The sequence below is a fragment of the Gavia stellata genome, chromosome Z (genome assembly GCF_030936135.1).
Source record: "Gavia stellata isolate bGavSte3 chromosome Z, bGavSte3.hap2, whole genome shotgun sequence".
In the NCBI taxonomy this organism is placed as follows: domain Eukaryota; kingdom Metazoa; phylum Chordata; class Aves; order Gaviiformes; family Gaviidae; genus Gavia; species Gavia stellata.
In genome coordinates this window covers 15197735-15218360 of record NC_082637.1, presented here as the reverse complement: position 1 = coordinate 15218360, position 20626 = coordinate 15197735, and the positions used below count along the sequence as shown (strand labels likewise).

Sequence of the window (20626 nt, the reverse complement as noted above, 5' to 3'; positions counted from 1 at the left end):
CGGGCAGCATCGGAGTTTCTCAAGATACTTTTCTACGACGGGTATTTGACCGAGTCACGGAGAGAACCTGAAACGGTCAGATCCGACCCGTGACTTCACCCACCCCGCAGCGCGCTCGTAACAGCCCGCCGGGGACCCAGCGGAACGGCCGCCACCGAACTCTCTGTAACCACTCAGTCCCGACTACACGCCGGCAACACCACTGAAGGCGGAGGCCAGCCTGAGATCCTAGGTAGTTTCGGCCCGATAAAACCAGCATTACCGGCGGCGCGCCCCGCGCCGCGCGCGGCCCCAGCAGCGGGGCCGGGCCGGGCCGGGCCGGGCGGCGGGAGGCGGCGGTGCCCCGGGGGCAGGGCCGGGGGTGGCGGCGGCGCCGGGCGGTGCGCGGCGCAGGCTCCTCCCGCAGGCAGCCCGCCAGCCCCTCTCCTCCATCCCTCGCTCCCGCCCCGGCTGCATCCCTCCTTCCTGTCGGCGCTGCGCACTGCTGCCCGCCGGAGCTGGGCCGCCCGGGACCGCGCCGCGGGCAGCCCCGCGCACCCCCCGCGGCATGAGGCTGCCGCAGGGCACGGCGAGGCGGCGGCGGGTGAGTGCCGGGCCCCGGGCCGGGCGGCTTCTCCCGGCGGCGGCCCCGCGGAGGGGCCCCGCTCGCACCTGGGAGGGGGGTGGCCCGCGGGGCGCGATGGTAGATGCCCCCTCCATCCCTCCCTCTGCCCGCCCCGGGGAGGTGCCGGCGAGGCGGGGCGAAGGGGGGGCTTGACAGCCCAGCCAGGACCCGGCGGGGCCGCGGCGGGGTTTCCAAGCCCCCCGCCCGCTTCCCTGCTTTCCTGCTGGCGCGGGCGGTGCGGGTCGCGGCTCGGCCGGGGGCGGGGGACAGGTGGCGGCGGCTGCGGGGGCGCGGCGGGGGTCGCAGCCGGTGCGGGCGCAGGCGGCGGCAGCCTCCCCCGGGGGCACGGGGGAGAGACCGGCGGCTGCTCTCTGCCGCTGCCCGGAGCCTGCGGCTTCAATAGAGGCTGTGTTTTGTCAACAGCTCATTCTGCTGGCCGGCAGGTTGGTTGGTTCAAGGACCGACGAGCGGGTAAATAATATTTATGCCTCTTTTTGTGCTTTTAAAACATTTTTAAAGAGGTAGCACCCGAAAAAGGGGAGCTTAGGAGGGGAATCCGGAGCCCCTGCTGCAGTTGGGGAGCATCCAGACGTGCTGCACGCCTCGCCGCACGCTGGCTGTAGAGGGACACCGGCGCAGTGGCAGCTTGCTGTGTCTATTTTGAGTGACTGAATTTCTAATGTGTTTAGAGATTGGGTTTAAAAAAGATGTCTCTAAGCCGCTGAGGCAGTTCTGGAAAGAATGTCATTCGCTTGTTAAAATTCAAGGTGTGTAAGTAAATTTGAACTCGGCATATTGTGCTGGCATGCTGTGTGTTGCTTCGGTAGGAATTGGTGATATGCGTGGTCTGTTTGGTTTTTTAATTGTCATCGGTGGTGGATGCCTGGGAACTTTGCTGTAAATGGGAGTAAAGCTTTGGGTAGGTACTATAATCACCTAGCGCCAGGGAGACCTGGGCTGTGAGCTGGTGTGTAGGAATTTTCACTTTGATTGTTTTCCACAGACTTTCACACTTACAATCTCCATTGCAAAAACAGTCAAATATTCATATTCCATAATCAAGCTGGCCATGTCCTCTCAAATTCTTTTCGGGGAAGCATGGGCGTTGGGTAGCTTTCTGCTGTATTTGAAACCCAGCTTGTTACCTAAGCAAGGCAATGTGACTTGCCTTTGACATCTCACCTGGAAGTCCGTTCTGCCTTTTTTTCTTACTGTAAAAGAATTCTTCAAATTCTTCTTACACCCTTAGTTTGACTTCACAGCATGAATCCAGACTGTTAATCAGACTTAGCAGGTCTAGTAGCTGTGGGGAAGATTAAAGTCCATGTCATGCCATGTTCCCTCTCAAATCAGCATGTGGCAATGCCAGCTGAGACAGTATGTTTTTTAATGTAGATCCATCAGTGCACATATGCTTTATATAAAAGCTTTGCACATCCTGTAGGGAAGAATGCATGAATGCCTTGATCTGCAAGAAGTCTGTGCTTGTCCTTAACTTCTCAACCATTGTATGCTGTATGGTTTTGGTGATAAAGATAAGCTTTAATTTCTGTATGTTTTTGTAGACAAAGGTAAGCATGTGCACAGAAGTCTCCTCGATTTGGCCCCAATATGAATCAAGATCAAAACAAAAATTATGTTTGATGAGGGGAAGGATTAGGACGTAGAAAAGACAGAAGCATATGAAGGGAGTGGATCCACAGAACAAGCCATGTCTGCAGATGGTTGGTATTGCTCAGCATGGGTTGCCTGTCACGAGCTGGATAGGGGTCTGCAGGTTACTTCTGAGAGGTCTGCTGAGGCTACTAAGGAAAGATAGCCTAGTGTCGGTAGGCTGCAGGGCTATGTATCTGAACTGGAAAATGTTGCAGAAGTCCACAAATGGAAAGCTTGAAAATCACTGACTTGGAGCTGGTTTGGAGTATAGCTTTTAGGCAGTCAGTAGATCACCTGATTTTGTTTGATTTTGCTTTCTGTTTACTTAGTCTTCACATCCTTTCATCTTATCACTGTTTCACCTATTCAAACTTTTATCAGCGTTATTAAGTGATAACAGTTTCCATTGTGCACGCTCCAAACATACCACCTTAGTCACTTAGAGCAACCAGTGGCAAGCGCTATCTATGAGTTAGATTGTGCAAAATCCCTTTACAGGTGTGCTGAGGAAAGGGAGAGACTTAACCTTTAGGTGAGGGCATGCTCACAGGCTTGCCAAAGGCAAGTCAGGAATACATGGGAACAGCCATATGGGTGGAGATGCTCTCCAAGAAAGAGAGAGTAACTTATTTTCACAGGTGGCAAAGCTGCTGCTGCCACTTCAGCACGGAATTAATGGGTCTTTAATTTTCAAGTGCTCGATGAGTTACGACCTATGTCTATAAGGTCCAATCGGTTTCAACATTGTGCAGCTCAGGGCATTAGTAAACGTTCAAGAAACCCCTGAATTTATTAATATCCATAGGTAATACTAGAACCGTCTGTAAATATATCAGAAACAGCTCTCTTAGAGCATGAATATTAGATTGTTTAATCCAGGGCGTGACTGACAGCAATTTTTGTGCCTTATTGAGACGATTTATTTAAACTCGGTACGTTAGTAAGAGTTCCACCTGAAAGATGAAACAGTACCTCCAGAAGAAAGTGTCTGGCAGTCTTAAACAGTCTAGATGTTTATAAATACTGACTCTATCTTGCAGAGTGCAGTGCATCACAAGGCTGATGCAGATGGATTATGTTTTTCTGCAGATGACCCAATAGGTGATGTGACCAGGTTAATGAAGTTCTTTTCCACTTATACTGTGTGCTAGTGCTCAGAGGAATGCAGAGGATGCTAAATTCAGCAGTTCCTGTTGTGTTGGTACATTTGTTGGATGAAAACAAAAATTATCTGATACAGTTTTAAATGATAGTTTATATTATCTTGTAATGAGCTTATTTGAACTGTTGAAGGCAGCTTTTGGATAATGGAAGGGAAAACAGAAAAAAGAACTCAGGAAACTTCTTGGAGTTAGTTTAATTCCGTTTTCAATAATACGTATTGATCTAGGACACAGTTATAATGGAAACACTGGAATCTTAGATTCAGACTGATGTTGAAATACAGAGATGATTCAAGTGAAGGGATGTTAATTAGCAGTAGGAAAAAAGGTAGAAAGGGAAGAAAAGTAGTAGAAAAGGGAGCTTTAAAAATACTCGCATAGGTGGAAGGATTGAGAACTCATACGAGATACTGGTGGCTTTTTGAGAGGTGATGCTGTTGCTCTGAGTTAGACATTGATTCACGTGCAGGGAGACAAGGAGAACAGCTATGGAAGTAAATTTTACTCCTGCTACCGTAATTAGCTAGAATTAGTTGAAATGATTATGTTTTGGTGCGTCTTTTCCCCTGAGATTTAGTTATGACTTCTTTTTGACTGTTAGGCATGAAATTTCTGTCTAAAAATAAGAAAAATAAATTACTTGTAGATAAGGCTTGAGAGGTGATTTGTGCTCTATGCCCCAAAGCTGGTTGATGTATTTCATTCCATAAACAGTTTAATGTAAAAGATGTAAAAAATCCTTGGGAGCAGGACCTGGAGCCCGTGGTCCCTCGCTTCCAGTGAGTGCCCACTCACAAGGACAGGGAGTCCTGCTCCAGGTCAGTGGTTACTTAAGCTGCAGAGAGAAATGCCATCTACAGAAAGGCTGGAGAAGTCTCCATCCTGACTCGTCTGTTACTTCCAGTAGCCTCTGGGGTGGTCAGAGGTGTTTTCCATACCCCAGCAAGTGCTGCAGTGGCTGGGCTGCCTTAGAAAAAGGAGCACCACTGCTGCTTTCTTTTTCTGACTATGTCTTTAAACAAAAGCAATGGCTTCTGCTTTTTCTGGGGAACCTGGTTCTGCAGTCCTGCGCACATTTTATCCGCAGACACTGGCAGGGAATTAATTGCTTTGTGAATCTTGAGCGTCCAAGCATCAGGCAAGTGTTGTGGCCCTGTCAAAGATGAGACTGCATCTGTGCATGCTGATGCCTACAAAATTTATCATCACCTCTCTCTTCCTTCTGCCTTTTTTTTTTTCCTCCCCCACTAATACTTAGCTGTTGATAAGTGGAACATGTTTCTTTTAGGTTTAAGCATCAAAAGTTCATTTTTTATAGGTGCTTAAATGTCTTCAGGGATCATCTGGAATCTCATGGATCTCTTCCAGAGTCATTAGCACAGCAATGGTGGGGGCTATATAAATTCCTAGATGGCCAGAGCTGTTTTCTTACCTACCTTTGGAGGGTGGAGGAGCAGCTAGGATACTGATCACTAGCAAACGCAGAGGTTCCGTGTTTTTTGCCTGGCTTGCTTACTGACTTACAAACTATCAGATGGTAATTAGAATGAATGATACCTGGAGGTTCTGATCTGACACTGAGAAGAATATCCAGGGACTGGATATTTTCCTATGCACCATCAGTTTTTTGCTGATCATTGCTGTCCTCCCTCCCCTGGAAAATTTGCAATCCCTAAATTTGCAGACTGTGGGAGCCCTCCTGCTGTGCATCTTCCTGCAAGCACCAGAAACTCTGAGCAGGGGGCTTTTGCCACTTCGCTGCTGTCTGCCTTTCCCTTTGGAATCATGCCTAGTAGCAGGTTTCACTGCAAGCAGTAAGTGCTTAAGCTAAAAATAACTCCTAACCCATTGGTATGAATGCTGGTCAGGGTGTAAGGTTTTGAAGGGCATATGTCTCCCCTCCCTTCCATGCACTGTCTGGAGCTGGCATTGGAGTGAGGTCAAAGACTGTTGCTACAACAGAAGCAGCTTTCCCTTATCCCACAGGCAGAGAACTGCTGAGTTGTCAGCTGTTGAGTCCAAATTATGCCTTTTACCTCAGGGAGCACAAGTTATAAAAGCACGTGTCATGGAAACAAGGACAGCACTGTAGCAATTCCTTGCTCCTTCTGCCTCACTTCCTACCCTGCCAAAAAGCAGTCCCACAGCACAGCCCACAGCAGAGGATACACAACCTGTGTTGCCAGCTTGGTATTAGAGGAGCTCTTGGGAGCAGGATGGCTTCCCCCTCTCCTGGGCCACGTGTTGTCAGGGAGCAGTCTCCTTTCTCACCTGTAAACCCAGCAATTCAGGGGCAGCTTCCTGCAAAACCAAAAAGCACAGCCTTTCAGCCAGCCTTGGCCTCCTGAAATTTCCTGAAGTCTTAAGTAGATAAATTAGTGCTTTCTTTGGGTTGCTTTTACGCTGCAGCATTTTCCTCGCCAGCCAGATAGTTTCACTGATACAGTAACATTGGTTAGAGAATTACTGTGGCATTTTGATTTTTTTGGGGATGCTTCTGTATTGATGAGCAACATTATACTGCTGTTCTCTGCCAGTGTAGCTTACTTCATTTTGATCATCAGTCAAAAGCACTTTTCTCTTGGAACATACATATATTCCTAAAATAGAGGTATATATTTGTGCTTGCTGTGTACCTATAGCCGCACTGGTAATAGCTTTGTAATATTGACTGAACCTTCATAGCTTCATATCAAGGTAGCCTGGTAGTTTGCAGTGCATAACAATGAAATTTAAATAAAACAATGTATTTGTATGATTTCTTTAGGTGGTAAACACTGTCTGAAGAGTATGCTGGAATGCTGTTTATGCTTGCATAATTTTGTCATTCTTGCACAAGTTGCTTAAAGGTATAATAAAAGTACAAGTAACAGGGGTGGTTGAAGGTGGTTTACATTGTCAGTCTGGCCCAGAAATGGTCCATGTTTTACTTCTGGGCCTCAGCCATTCATCTAAACTAGTTTTGCTCCCTGGATAAATCAATTACTTCTCTGCAAGAGGAAATACAGGCTCAGTTGACTAGATAGCATGGTTAAACATTTATTCTGGATGGTGTGGATGTGGCCTGTGGCAAGCTTGGCTAGCATGGTGAGCAGAGCAAGCCAGCTCTATCCCAGCTGGCTTTATGCCCTCGAATGCCCCCCACGCTGTGCCCTTGGACACGCCACACATTTCAGCCTAAAGGTTTAAAAACTACTTTCTCTTCATTTCAAGCACTTTGAATGTAGAAACACAGAAAAAGCTGGTTTGGAGCCAGATGGTGACCTGGGCCACTTGCTGCAAAGTGATCTAGTTCAGACTTGGACATGTTGGTCCCAAACAGTGCGAAGGTGAGCCCGTCTGCAGCATTTAGGCTGGGGTTGAAGATACCTCCACATTGGAGTCCACCAGGGTGGTTTGAGAACCTCTGATATTCATGCTTTCTGTAACTTTACAAGCTGCATTTCAAATTACTTGCATGTTTGAGAGTTGCGCAGCACATCCCACATATCTTGGAGAGCCCAGAGGAGAGGGAGATTTGGACAGGTGGGAGACAAGGCATGGCTCTGCTCAGCATGGGGCTGGCTGGGGCAGGCAGTTGCCTTTCAGGGCTCTCTGGTGGTATCTGCCTTAGCCTGGCAGCCCTTCTCCCTTCCAAATACATGGTCACCCAGAAGCTGCTCATCACATGATGTAACCCTGTTTGTATGGCTGACCACGTATTTGCCCTTCTTGAACTGGGTGATCTAATGGCCTCTCTTAACTGTAAAATCAGTGAGGACAGAGCTTCGAAATAGCTTTCTCAAATAATTGGTCTTAATAATACTGCAGGGCAAAAATGCTGCTTAAATCAAATGAACTTCAGAAAAAAATTACAGTGGTTAGGATTACAGGTGGGGCTTCTGCAGACTCTGAAGCCCAAAGGTGAATATAAGTTATAAGTATTTCAACTACAACTAATTTTCACAATATTTCATGTTTTGGATCAAGTTCAGCGCTTGCGGCAAAAGAGATGGTTTGACCTCGGAGGTTTTACAGCTGTTCTGGAGCTAAAACCAAGGAGATAAGCTTTTAATGTTTAATCCTAGGCAGAGAGAGAGAGGAGGAGAGAGAGAAAAAACAGAACAAAAATGTGATTTATTTATATTGTAGACTTCAGTGTTGTCTTGAGTTATGTGCAACAAGGACTGAAGTACTGTGTGTGTGAGGTGGACATAAAAGTCAAACTCTTTTACTTTTACTAGGGTTTCTGCTGGTTCTGAGGATAATAATATCTGTTCCCTAGAGTTTACCTGTTCCTCTTCCTTTTCCCCTCCTTCCCTCTGCTCCATACTCTTCCAAAGGTCATGGCTATGAGAAGTCTTTAGTGTACAGGTCTCCAGGCACGTAACTCATAATTCATGTGCTAGAACAGCATTGTCACAATTCCCAATATAGAACAGCCTTCTCCTCTAAATTAAATGTGATTGGCCTGTTTCTTTTTCAAAATGCTAGGAAGTTTTTGAAAGAAGATATTTTTGACCAAATGTTGCCTCATGTTTCAAATGACAGGGTCAGTCTGGATGTAAATCCAGCAAGCTGTTATGTGACCCCAATTTAAAATCTTACCTCAAAATCTGTAGTTTGTCCCCTGTATATCGTTTTCCTTCACCATTAAAACGCTTGTTAATGTGAGATCTGTGCAAGATTTATGCTAATCTAGTCTGACGCTAGTGTAATGTGAACCGAAGACTTTAATCTGGGAAGACTTGTGTTGAGCCCATATTTAGAATTTTTTTAGGAATGCATCCAATCTTATTTTTTGTTTCAATCAGTTCAACCCATCCTTGAAGAGCTTTGCAAATACTTAATTAGCTTTACTTTTCACAATGTGAACTTTTCAGTGGAGGTCTACTACATGGCATTGACTCTCTTATCTCATATTTTGTGTGTTATGTTTAAATCCTTTCTCTGTGTAGGTAATAGAGAACTGTGATCAAGTAACCTTGTTGAACTAAATACTTGCATTGTTTTAGGCTTTGCAACAACAGATGATCTCTCAGACCAGAACTGCTCTAAGTAATCATTCGATTCTGTGTATAAATCAACTTTTTGCTGGATTAAACCATTTCCACTGCTAATGAATGGCTTGTTTTTCTTCTGTGCTGTTGGATCAAGTGCTTTTGTAAGGTAGTCTCATCCGTACAGAATACGTTGTGAGGACTTTTATTTTCAGTGACTTTTATGTATTTATTTGCTTGAGCTGTGATAACTGATACTTTGAAAATTGAACGTTTTCCAGTTGCTTCCCCATATTTTAACTAACGAGTGGTGCAGCTGGTGTTAATATGCGAAGAATGTATCCTTGGAAACAATGGATTCTTGTTTATTATCCTTTTGCCCTGCTGTATGCTTGCTTGCTAATCAGTAGGTAACTCTGGGTTAGATTTTGGGCAGTGATTACTGCAGACAGAAATGGGAGCAAGCACTCAGCATTACAATTGCTGCCCTTAGAATTAGGTCACTAACAGCCTTTCAGCAAAATAGTGTTAATTTTCCTCTCTACACACTTACACACAGAAGGTATATTTATAATTCCACATCTTTTCTGAGTGATCCTGTAGTGTAGCATTCTTCCCGGTGGATTATATGTGAATCTTAACATCAGGTACCTAATGTAACTGCCCAGTTAAGCATTCAGCTCTCCCATACTGAGGACTAAGGACTGAGCCTGTCACAAGGTCCTGCAGCTGGGCTCCTGCCAACAGTGCAAATGTAAGTTTATGCATACCTTTATTCACAAGATGGAATTAGTCATATACTTCTGAGTTTGCAAGTTCAGGAGCAGTATGTGTATATATGTGGTTACTGAGGCTTCTTATCTTGCATAAATCAGCAGGTAGTTAGTCACAAGAACACACCATGGCTTTGAAATACCTTCTCATCAGAAGGCACAGGTGATCTCTGATAGCATTTAACTGCTTGTTTCATGGGACTGGAGAATTAAGATGAATATGATGCTGCAATCTAAACCCAGATATTTGATGAACTGATCACTTTAATAAGAATTTAACAAGTATTGGTAATAATTGCTTCTAGTTGATTGCTTCTTTTAAAGTAAAGTGCATTAATTTTTACCATGTTTAATGATAGTAAATTGGTTTTGGTTTTGGGGTTTTTTTTTTCAATTTTCTGATTTGGAAAAAAAATACACATGTCACTTGTATTCCTAATACATATATGTACTGCTGATCTTTTTAATCTCTTCTACCATAGCTTACAAAGACTTTCTGTAGATATTATTTTAAAGTCAAATATTTATGTCCCTGAGTCATATGCATTGTCATCTGAATATGTTTTGCAAATATGATCCTTGTACCGCTCCAGTGTATAGCTCTTTAATATGGAAGACTGCAGACATGGGAAAAGCAGAGTACTCTCCAAAGATGTTTGAGGGTGTGTTATTTTTAAATGCTGTGTGGGTTCTAATGACTTGCTTTGCGGTGAAATCGGCACAAGCTTTTGTAGAAGAGCGTTTCACAAAAGGAAGAAAAAGTGAGGCATCGGTGTTTCATACCATGAAATTTATGTTAGAGGTTTTGCTGGTCTCTGGATTTAGACAGGTAAGCTTATAAGAACATGCGTGGCCTTTTGAATCATACACTATATATCTGGATGGACCTGATTGGATGCATAAAGAGCAGAAATTTTCCTATGGAATAAAATACTGTAATAGAAACTAAAAATAAACTGAAGCAGAACATGTCATTCATACAACTGCACCAAAAGGTTAGTTGTCCATTTAACTCTCTCTTCTCTGCAGTTAGGTTTCCCCTCGCCCCCGCCTTCTCCCCCCGTGCCTGGGCACCTCAATCTGCAGCCACCAGAAAGACCATTGAGAATTGTCGCACGTCTCTCGTTCCCACAGTTGGACTTGCTCAGCAGTTTGGAAACAATAGCTGCTTCATTGCTGAGTTGTGAAACAAAAAAGTTAAACATATTAGCAACAATGCATGAAAAATGTGATGAACAGCCTTCCACAGGAAGAGATTTTTCCATGCCAGTGTGTAGGTATACAGGATTTATTGATGACAGAAGCTAGTAAGTAAGAAATCCTTCTTCTTTTGTACATCAGCTCAATACTGAGAGAAGTAAACTGTGAGATTTACTAATAATGGCAGGAAGGAAGAACCCTGTTAAACAGAGATAGCAAAGTTGGAGTGCCTTGTGTGTGTAAAATCCAAGGTTGTTTTTCCCTCTCCACAGCCCTTTTTTATAGTCACCCTTGAGAAAAGAAAGAAAAAAAAAAAAAAGAGATCTTCAGGAGAATAATCTTGCTTTCAGGGGAGGATTGAGGGAGAAGAGGCCGATGCAAGTTACAGGTGATGTAGTGACGGTCACGTGAAAATGATGTGAAGCTGTGAGATGAAGTGCAGTTGTGGCTTTGAAAATTTCTGTTCTGTATTCTTACTCTAAGTGTGAATCAGGTCAGGAGAGACTTGTTCAGTTGACTCACTCTATGTTCTGTTAGTAGCAGTCTCAATTTTCTATGAGCTGCTTTCAGTTTTAAATGAGATGTGGCACCGTTAGCCTTACAGATATTGCTGTCTCAGCACTTGCTGGTGGGTTACCTACAGGGACCCAATTCGCTGCCTTTGCTAAGTTCTAAAAGGAATGACAGAAAAGCATTGCTTTATTTTACAGCAATAAAAGTGATACATACGGGTCCTAGCCATCTTGCATATTATTTTAAAATGTTCAGCTCACCATTGCTTTGTTGCTTTTGCTGAAGCACTATTTTAATGGTGCAGAGTTCACTTAAGTGTTTTATCCCCCTGCAAAGTACTTTATAGCAGTACTTTCCATTCTGAGACCCTCCATGAAACAGCTAAAGAGCTACTAGTTTATTTACATCAAGGAAAATCAAGAAGCCTTCTAAGACAGATAAATCCAACCAACAGACAAGATGTAAACTTCTCATTCGGAGTACTCTGAACAAACTTAGGAATTTTTTAGCATCTTTTTCAGTCTTGTGGACTGAGAGATCTCAGTCTATATTTGAATTGGCTTTGAAGTAATTTAGCAGAAATTGAAAACAAAATTTGAACCTTTTTATACATTTTGTTTTCAATGTTCTGCCTAAACTGAATATTCAGCCTAAATTATTTGAAATGGAAAACCAGCTGTTAATTTAATTGTAAAACAACTACATCTTGTGCCTTTGGCATTGCAGTAAGTGGTTTATTTCAGTTAAGGCAATATAGTTAAGGAAGTGCTGCATGTTTGTAGAGCTGGGGATAACATGGAGGAGTACACTAAAACTGAGCTGAAGCTGTATTTTGGAGGTGTTGAAGTCTATTAGAGAGGGAGAAAGGATAACATGAATTAATCAGTTTGCATTGAGGCACTGGGTTGATAGCTGTACTGCTATGAGAACTGATAAACAAATGGACCGTAAGTCCCTTGTAGGGACCTGGAGGCCTTTGCAAGAGGAGCAGAGCGGACAAAGAGGAGTAGTATTAGCTTCAGACAGCTGGATTAGGTGTACCTGCGTGTCTTTTGGGTGCATGGCTCCGATGAAGACTGTGAACAGTAAGAGAATGAGAGGGCACCAGTACCATGAGCAGGCGTGCGTGTGGGAGAGAGAGTAAGTCTCAGTTTCCAGTAGCTGTGTCCGTGTACATGCAGGCACAAGTGCAAGAGTTAATATTTATTCTTTATAGCCTGGCAATGGTCTGTCTTGGGTCTATGAAAGCTAATTAGGAAAGAGACCAGCTCTGATGCATATCAACTGTAGAAGTCAATATTTTTATTTCTGAGTACTTAAGATTGATTCGTACACTTTGCCGCCTTAAAAGGAGGGTATGCATGCATATATATAAATGAAAAGCTGGAGGGGAATAAGGTACAGCTAAAACAGTATGTGAAAGAAATAAATGCCAACTGCTATATAATTACGCGTGGACAGACTTGTGCTGATAATGTCATACTATACTGTAGACTTCCCTTCTTTGGAGAGGTTGGAAGGGGAATGGCAGTGCTTGAGTGCCCACTTGGGAGTGCAGCAGAGAGGAAAGCATTTGCTCACCCCAGTGGAAGGGTAGCCTACACATGATAACATGCTGCAGTATGTCTTCATGTGACACATCTGGTACTTACTAAGAGTGGAAATACAGCAGGGCATGAGACCTTTTAAAGTCTCAAGAAAGATTAATACAATGGGAATTTATCAGAAAAGATAGATCTATAGTTTCAGGAATTGCCCATTCCCTCGATTACTAAAAAATCAATTTATTTCTCGTAAGTGACTCTCATTCCTTACATTCACTTTAAAAGGCTATTGCATAACCGTTGCTTGTTATTCTCAATATATTATTTAATGTGAAAGCCGCATTTCAGCATTTGATCTATTTATATGCTGTTTGTACACATGAAGACAGACTTTCTTTGGATTTGGTTCATTGTACCTTAAAAATAATTTGAATACCACAGGTTTCATTGTAAACAATGAAGGATTCCAACCCTCAGGTCATTGCCTGTTGTTTAAAAAAAAACCACTTGGAATTGCTTCAGTAATTATCAGTGTTCTCTTATAAAACTAAATAGGCTTTTCCTGTGATGGAAAGAAGATTAAAGGTCTTGTAGTTCAAAATAAGTTTTTGGACATTGCCAGATTAAGGAAAATAAACTTTCATTAATAAGGTCAACTTCTTTAATGTTTATTAGTTCATAAGGATGTACGAGCTGAAGAGGACCGGCAGGGACAGAATTATGTAGATAGCATGTCTCTTCTGAGGAACAGCAATTTTTTTCTACAGCCCTCTTTGTGAAGTCTGAGTGACATGCTCTGGCCCTTGAACCTCACATTGAGTAAAGCACAATTGCTAATGGGGGCAAATCACATTTTCCTCTGAAGATAGGCTGTCTTGAGAACTACAGAGAGACTAACAGTACCCCAAAAAAGGAAATGTGCTTTGGAATATTTGGTTTGTGTTTTATTTCATCATTATCAGTAAAATGCAGCAAGCACTGGAGAAGTGGGAAACCTTCTCTGAGTATTTTCATTTGATTCTAGGTTTATGCACTGCAAAAAATTTGGGTACATTTGTTTCTGTGCTTTGAAAAGGCATAGTGAGTAGCCATACCAGTCATGATAAGAGGTGTTTTTTATATACACCAAGTAATCAGACTTGTGTGCCTTCGCTCAGTGTACTTGTTCCGTGCTGCGTTGCGAAGCGCAAGAATTCTAGGAAGTGTGTTGACCATGAGGTCACCAAATTCAAGCATATCAGGAAACGTGTGTAGCTGTGTCAGATCTACGCAAATACATAAGTTGAATCCTTCACCTTATTGCAGTGTTAAGTTGCCAGTTGTAGTAACTTGCCAGTATCAAAAAAATTTTTGAATGGGTTAAAATGCTAGTGTGTAAATGACTCCGAGCTGTTTCCTTCTCCTGCACAGCACAATAGCCTAGAAGATCAAAATTTCTCTTTTGGCCCTAACCTTCACCCCTTCGCTTTGTTCTTTGTTCAGATGATTAGGTGTTTTCCATCTGCACCTCTACGGGAGAAGAATCTGTGCTTGTTAATTTGAGCTGACTTCCTAAGGAAGTCGGGCTTATCTGATAATGCTTTGTCTGTCCTCTTACCCCTGCAATAACCTTTGAACATGCTGTCCGGGTTCAGTTCACACAGAATGAGGAGGTGAGGTCTCAGCGTACTGTGTCCTTACAAGCTTGATGGAACTCTGCAGCTGGATGGAGAGACCCTACTGAGGAAATAGCTGCAGAGTGAAGTCAACATTTACTCGACTGCAGTCCAGGCCTCTCTAGCGTGCCTTCTCTGACGTCTAATAAGGCTTAGGGGGTAATCTATAATAACATTTGCCTAATATGTAACAACAATAAATCGTGAACAGGCTTCCAGATATCCCAAAACATATTTAGTCTATTTTTGGTAGTATTAGGATTCACTGTGTTTCTCAGAAGAGTTTGTTTTCTGTTGTTACCATCTGGAGAGCAGTGTTGTGTTCCTAGTAGTGATGGATGTGTTTGTATTTAACCACGTGCCTGGTGGCTAATTGATACGGGCAAGGGCTTCCAAACTCAGGATCTAGACACCAAATCGTCTTTTGAAAGTGTCTTTGTTCTTCTGAAAATCACCCACTAGCAACATCAAATGCAGCGTCTGGCTTGGGGACCACTCTTGCGTGGTGTACACTGGGCAAGGCATGGCAAATGACTTCAGTAGGACTAACAGTTTCCAAATTAGCATACGGTTCAATTGAAAACAGGCATAATTCAGCAAAATGTGTATTTAGCTTGAAAACCCCCAAAAATGTAATCTAATAAGTTCAATTTTAATTGTGGTAAAAATAAATCGATTTCTACAGTGTCTCTTTGCTTTGTTCTGCCCACTGCTCTGTCTGACTACTCTGCCTCTTCAGTATCATCACCGCTCTTCTTTTTTTTTTCTCCCAGCAGGGATATTTTTACAAATTCTCTCTATGAGCCACCTGGCTTGTTCTTGTTTGGTGGGGTTTTTTTTTGGTCCACATGACCAAACTTGACCACACCACAACTGGTAGGAGTCTTCCATTGTATTTTCCAAATCCTTCTCAAAATTGTGTCCATTGCTGTGATTAAACTATTTGACATCTGCTTCTTCTGTATATTTTGCTTTCTTTCTACAGGCAAGTCCTAAGGCTCTCAGTTTATGTGTGTGTATTTCTGTGTGTTGTGCTGTCCAAATGCTTTCATAAAATCACCCTTGAATTTTGGTGCTTTTTCATGGATTTCTTGAGCAAATGTCTTCAAACCTTTCTGATCCCTGTCCTGTATGTAGTCTTCATGCATCACCTTCCTCAAGTCAGGAAATCCCTTGCAAAGAGTTTTCTCTCATCTCCTTGCCAGGTGAGGGTGCTTCTCATGCTAATTGCTACCTAGAAGTATGCACCACCTCTCCCAGTCTGCAGCTTGCTTATTTGTATTTCCATAGCGCTTAACAGTCCTGGGATCTGCAGAAAGGAAGAACTGGGAGTACTGGAAAGCAGGTACAGCTGCGCATGGGCCTTAGACTCTGAGCCAGGTGAAATACTTCCTCCAGCTGGGGTGCACCTTTACACTTGTTGGTAAAATGTCTTGCCAAAATGCTTGTCTTTGTAGATGGTACTTGTGACCAGGAGCTTTGAAAATGAATTTGTGAAAGTGTCAGTCCTTGTGTTGAGCTTGTGTCTTGCGTCCCGACATCTCACTTCACCTTGCAGAGCAGAATCAGCCTGGAGTGGCTGCGAGGCTGAGAAGCCACCGCAGCATCTCAGAGGGGATGCTGCTGTTTGGCAGCTAGAGGAAGCAGTGGGGAGGGAGTTTTTCTCCGCGTGCTTGACAGGAAAAAAACCCAGCAAAACAAAGCTTGGCTCCAAGGACTGAAAATGTGGCCTTGTGCACTCCTGCATATTTACCGTATAATACCTTGACACCCTGTCTTTGTTTCCTTTTCCTCCGCTGCAGATTAGGAGAGTGCATTTGGTGCAGATAGGCAACTTGAATTATTTTATCAGCTTTCAGAAAGAGAAATAGCAGATTCTTAAATTAATTCTTCAAAACTGGGGAAAGCCAGATTCCCAAATGGGATTCAGCCTTCATTTATAAACGCGTTTCAGTGATTCATGTCCTGCAAATCTTTTATAACATGGAATGCTGCCATGTTATAAAACAGAGAGGGAAAGCCTGCATTTAGATTACTAAAGAGAGATTTTTGTCTCAACTTTGGGAATTTTTTTAAGGAGGTGGAAGAATGTACTCTATTGAAAAACAGCCAAACCCCCTCAAATAAATCTTATTAATTCTACTTCCATGTTTTTTATTACTCAGCTAGCTTGAAAGTCAAAGACTGAAGGCTGTGGGATCAGCAAAGCTGTTCTAAAGAAAGCCAGTTCATCTTCTGTTTCTGTGTTCATTGTCTTTACTGTCAGCTGTATTGGCAATTTGCATGGTTTCCCAGAAATGTGTACTTCTGGCATGGACTTTCAGATAGGGGAATTTTTTTGGAAGCTTTCTGTTGGCAATAGTAGGATGTGTAATTTGATAGATGCATTTTTATCTGGATATAGGAGTGTTTTCTTTCACTTTGAAGGTTAAATTAGTATGTTTGGGCAGAGACAAGTAAAATGAGCATTCTCCACCTGCTAAGCAGAATAATTTTTCTTCTAGCAATAAGGTTTTGATCTAGGCACATACTTAGCACCTGCATTTATGCCTGGCTGTATTTGGAATGACGGCTGTTCGCTATTGCCAAAAATGCAGCCTGCCATCAGTCTCTACAGTTTTTTGGTGGTGTGCTATATAATAATTTTCCTTGAGAGCTTTTAATGTTCCATTTGGTGGTAATTTATTATGATGATACCTTTAACCATGGAGAAAAAACAAATAAATTGTAACTTGAGAAAATTTACTGACAAACGGAGTTCTCCTATTATCTTTAATAGGTATGTTTTTGCTGGTTTCATGGTTTCATCTAGTATTCTCCACTTACATTTTCCCTAAACCTTTTGAATAAGCCGACTTTTTAACCTGTTTAAGTATCATCTGCTTGTGGAGCACAAAAATAGTCATAAAAAGTGTGGCCACTGATCCTCAATTCATAGGGTTTTTTAAAACCAAATGTGGAGGGTTGTGACCAACTCTGGAGAGTTGTGACTGACAGATTAGACTGCAGGCAGAAAGCAGGCCAGAAAGATTTTTGATTTTTTTTTCATCTGCTTTGTTTGTTTATTTTCAAAGTGGTTTCCAAGCACTTGACAATGATATACATTTGGAGACCAGAAAAATCAAAAGTAGAACGGAGCTTTGGAGAAATTCTGTGCTTAGAGAACTGAGCTGTTACAACTGGCTAAGAAAATACTGGGGTTTTTTTCCTTTAAAGAGAATCAAGCATTTGGTCAGCTATTCTTTAAAAAAAGATATGCAGAACTAGTTAAGCCAAGAAATACGTAATACGAAACACAGTCAGTAGGAGAGGTACTAGTTATCTTCTGGTTTTCCCTTTGACAGGTTAAGTCTAAAGAGTCTGGTAATGTCTTAGCATGTCACTGTCAATAGCTGGTGCTGCCCTCATTTTCTCAGCTTGTCAGAGAACCTTTAACCTTTACAGCTAAGAAGGTTTTGAAGGAAAGCTGTCCACAGGTATTTTCCCAGGCGCACATTATTGACTTGGAATACTTTCCTTCTCTTATCTATCTGATCACCAGTAAGTGCACTGTATGCATCAAAACATCTTTAAAAGTAATTTAAAAGTCCACAGTTGGTATTGAGCTGTTTTAAATAAGGGCCACCATCGGTTGGTTTTAGTGGTTAAGAATCTGAATCTAATTGTTCCTTTTTTAGCTCATCTACATAAAAAGCAATTTAAAATGACTTCTTTCTGACCACAGGCACAAGGGTAGTTTCTCTGCACAACATAAAGCCCTGAGCAGAAGTCAGGACATCTCCATGTACTGTAGCTTCCAACAGTTATTGTGGAATCCTGCTTTTAGCAGCTGCTCTTAAATATGGGCAATTGTATACTGAAGCCTGCCATGCCTTTGCTGGTGGTATGGCATGAATTTGCATGTGGATACTTTTTGGATACAGACATGATGTTGTTCCTTAGCATAGGTTTGTGGGAGGCTTTTTCCGTATTTTAAAATTTCAAAAGTGAAAGACCGTTTCAGGCAAGGCATTTAAGATGAATTCGCTGTGCAAATATACTCACGCTAAGTCAGGAGGTTTGCAGTCCATTTGAGGGTGAGATTGGAGTCTGAAGTACTAGATAAACAGCTACGTGGCAGCTTTATACAGTAGTATCCGGGGCTGGATCACACGCTGAAATTGAGTCAACAAGGTCTGAATGTTGGAAGAAAAGCAAATATGGCACGGGCTGTGTAAACAGATACTACGCATAGATTTGCCTTAGAAAAGTTCCTTCATTGTGCTTGATAAAGCTAAGGGGGCAGAAATCTTTCAAAGCTGAGGATATAGCAGATTTGGTCCACAGAGAAATATTTGTTCCAGGAATGATCAGAAATCTAGAAACTGAGATTGGGAAACGGTGAAAAGAATCGAAATTTTTAAGGGAGGAGCTGGTAGAGACCTGGTATCAGTCATCTTCTATGTAAGAGGTTGCTGCAAGGCAGAGGAAAAACTGTTCTTTGCCTGCTGGAGATAGGACAAAGTAATACGCTTAAAATGGAGCAAGAGATACTTGTGTAGCACATTGAGAGCACTAATGATAATGCCGGTGAAGTGACACACATGGAAGTTTCCTAGTGCCCAAGGAAATGAGATTGTTAAGGGATGTGCTATTGCTGATGTTTTTTAAGATGGACATCTGTTAAAAATGGTTTCGTTGCAGTTGCTCTTTCTGGTGGAGAGAATAGGCTGACCCCCCTTCATCTCGTTTTTTTTAAATAAAAATTTACAATGTAAAGATGCTTACGCTCCAGCCAGCACTGGTCAAAGTTTTGCCTTCCTCTGACAAGGTTCAGCTCTCTTGTCCTAAGTAAGTAACTCTGACTCTTACGTTGTCCCATCCGTCTTAAGAGTACATCTGCCTAGTGGGTAATATGCTTTTCATATCTCTCCAGGGTAAGGAAAAACCTCCATGCCTTGTTTGAATTAGTCTTGAACTGATGGAAGGCAGCTTTCATCCAAAGAAAGTGAACTTCCTATTTTTAAGTTACTTCAATTGTTTTGTAACTTTATAATTAAAACAAGCCTATACATGGGGATCTTTTCTCCTGACTAATGGCATTTAATTATGTGACATGAAGCTTCAAATTGCCAACTTTTCAGCAAGCTATAAAATGGGTATGAGAAGACAAGAGCCAGGGAGTCTGTACTTCTTACGAAAGATTGTGGTTTACAAGACACTCATCATGGTCTGCATGAAAGTACATAGGTTCCCTTAGGTGCCTGACTCTGAAACAGAAATTAAAACTGTGCTTGAGTTAGGAGAATTTGGTATGACTCGGATTTCTTGTAATTCACTGCTATGATGTTACTCCTAAAACTTCTGCAGTAGGGCGACTACTCAGTAAGCTATGTATTGAAAGAGTGTGGAGAAAACCAGAAGATTTTCTTGAACCACACACACACACACGTGTAGTTGCTGAATCTGCCTTGTAAACCTGGCATGACCAAACAGGTTTTGCACAATCCTGTACAGATAATGTGTTTAGAAAGTGAGAGGCTTGGGATTTAATTAACTTCTCCATGCAGTTTTCTCTCCTTCAGGTAGGATCAGTGCTTTCCCTTTTTTTTATTCTTTCCTTGGCTTCTGCTAGCTGATCGGGGACTGTCAACTAATTTTGTTGTAAAACTTGAAATTTTTATTTCGGGCTTTTCTGCAAACCAGAAACGGCCTTTGAAGAAGCACTCACAAACAAACAGATATAATTTACATGTACATTGCAAATAGAAATCAGTCATTTTATTAATGTAACTCCCAGGTCTGTCTGAGTGGTCTTCATGGTTTTGATGAAGTTAGAGGTTTGTGAGCAAAGTTTAATCATGGAGGTAACATCCCATGTTTTCATTAGTAATATGGACAAATACGATACGAAGACCCTGAGAGACACCAAAATGCAGTGGGGGACTTTTGGCACAGAGATTATTATATTTTATGTGTTGGTGGGTTCTTGATTCATCTTTACCTGAACGTGGATTTGTCAAACTTTACTCTTGATTTGGCCTTTAACAAGTTACGTAGCATGGATATTACAGTTTAGGAATATATAAAAAGAAGAACTGAGTATGTGTGGTGGTAGTATAGCTTAAATTAGTATGTTTTTAGCGAGGTCTTCAGGTGGCTTGAGAACATGGTGAAAATAAAATAACTGTTAAGTTTTAAGGGTGTTTCTTCCCTCCAGATGTAACACTGACCTTTACCATAGCATGTCTTGGCTCCTGTGCTGCCTGGGCCTTTCCCTCAGTCTGGTTGTTGCAGACCAAAAGAAAGAAGTGACCCTTTGTGAACAGCTCTGGATTATTTGATTATGTTTCTCCTCACACAGTGCAGATTGGTGAGGGACCGAAGAGTATTTCAGGTATTCCCAGCTGTTCCCTGAGGGAGAATTACTTTAAAAAAAAAAAAAAAAGTAATAAAAAATATATACGGTTGTATTGCAGGGATGAGGGAACATACTTCTGGTGGCACAGAGGACTTCAGTGAAGAGAGGTTTCCTTAAAAATTACTGAGGCTTTTAGGCA

At 42.3% G+C, this 20626-nt stretch overlaps 1 protein-coding gene across 1 annotated transcript in view; it reads left to right on the top strand.

Moving 5' to 3' along the window:
* Positions 1-974: 974 nt before the first annotated feature.
* Positions 975-20626, top strand: part of LIFR (LIF receptor subunit alpha) — a 53853-nt gene continuing 34201 nt past the window's right edge. Inside the window, exon 1 of the mRNA XM_059834432.1 lies at positions 975-1075. The gene's annotated coding sequence lies outside the window, so the exon portion shown is untranslated. The remainder of the gene's footprint in view (positions 1076-20626) is intronic.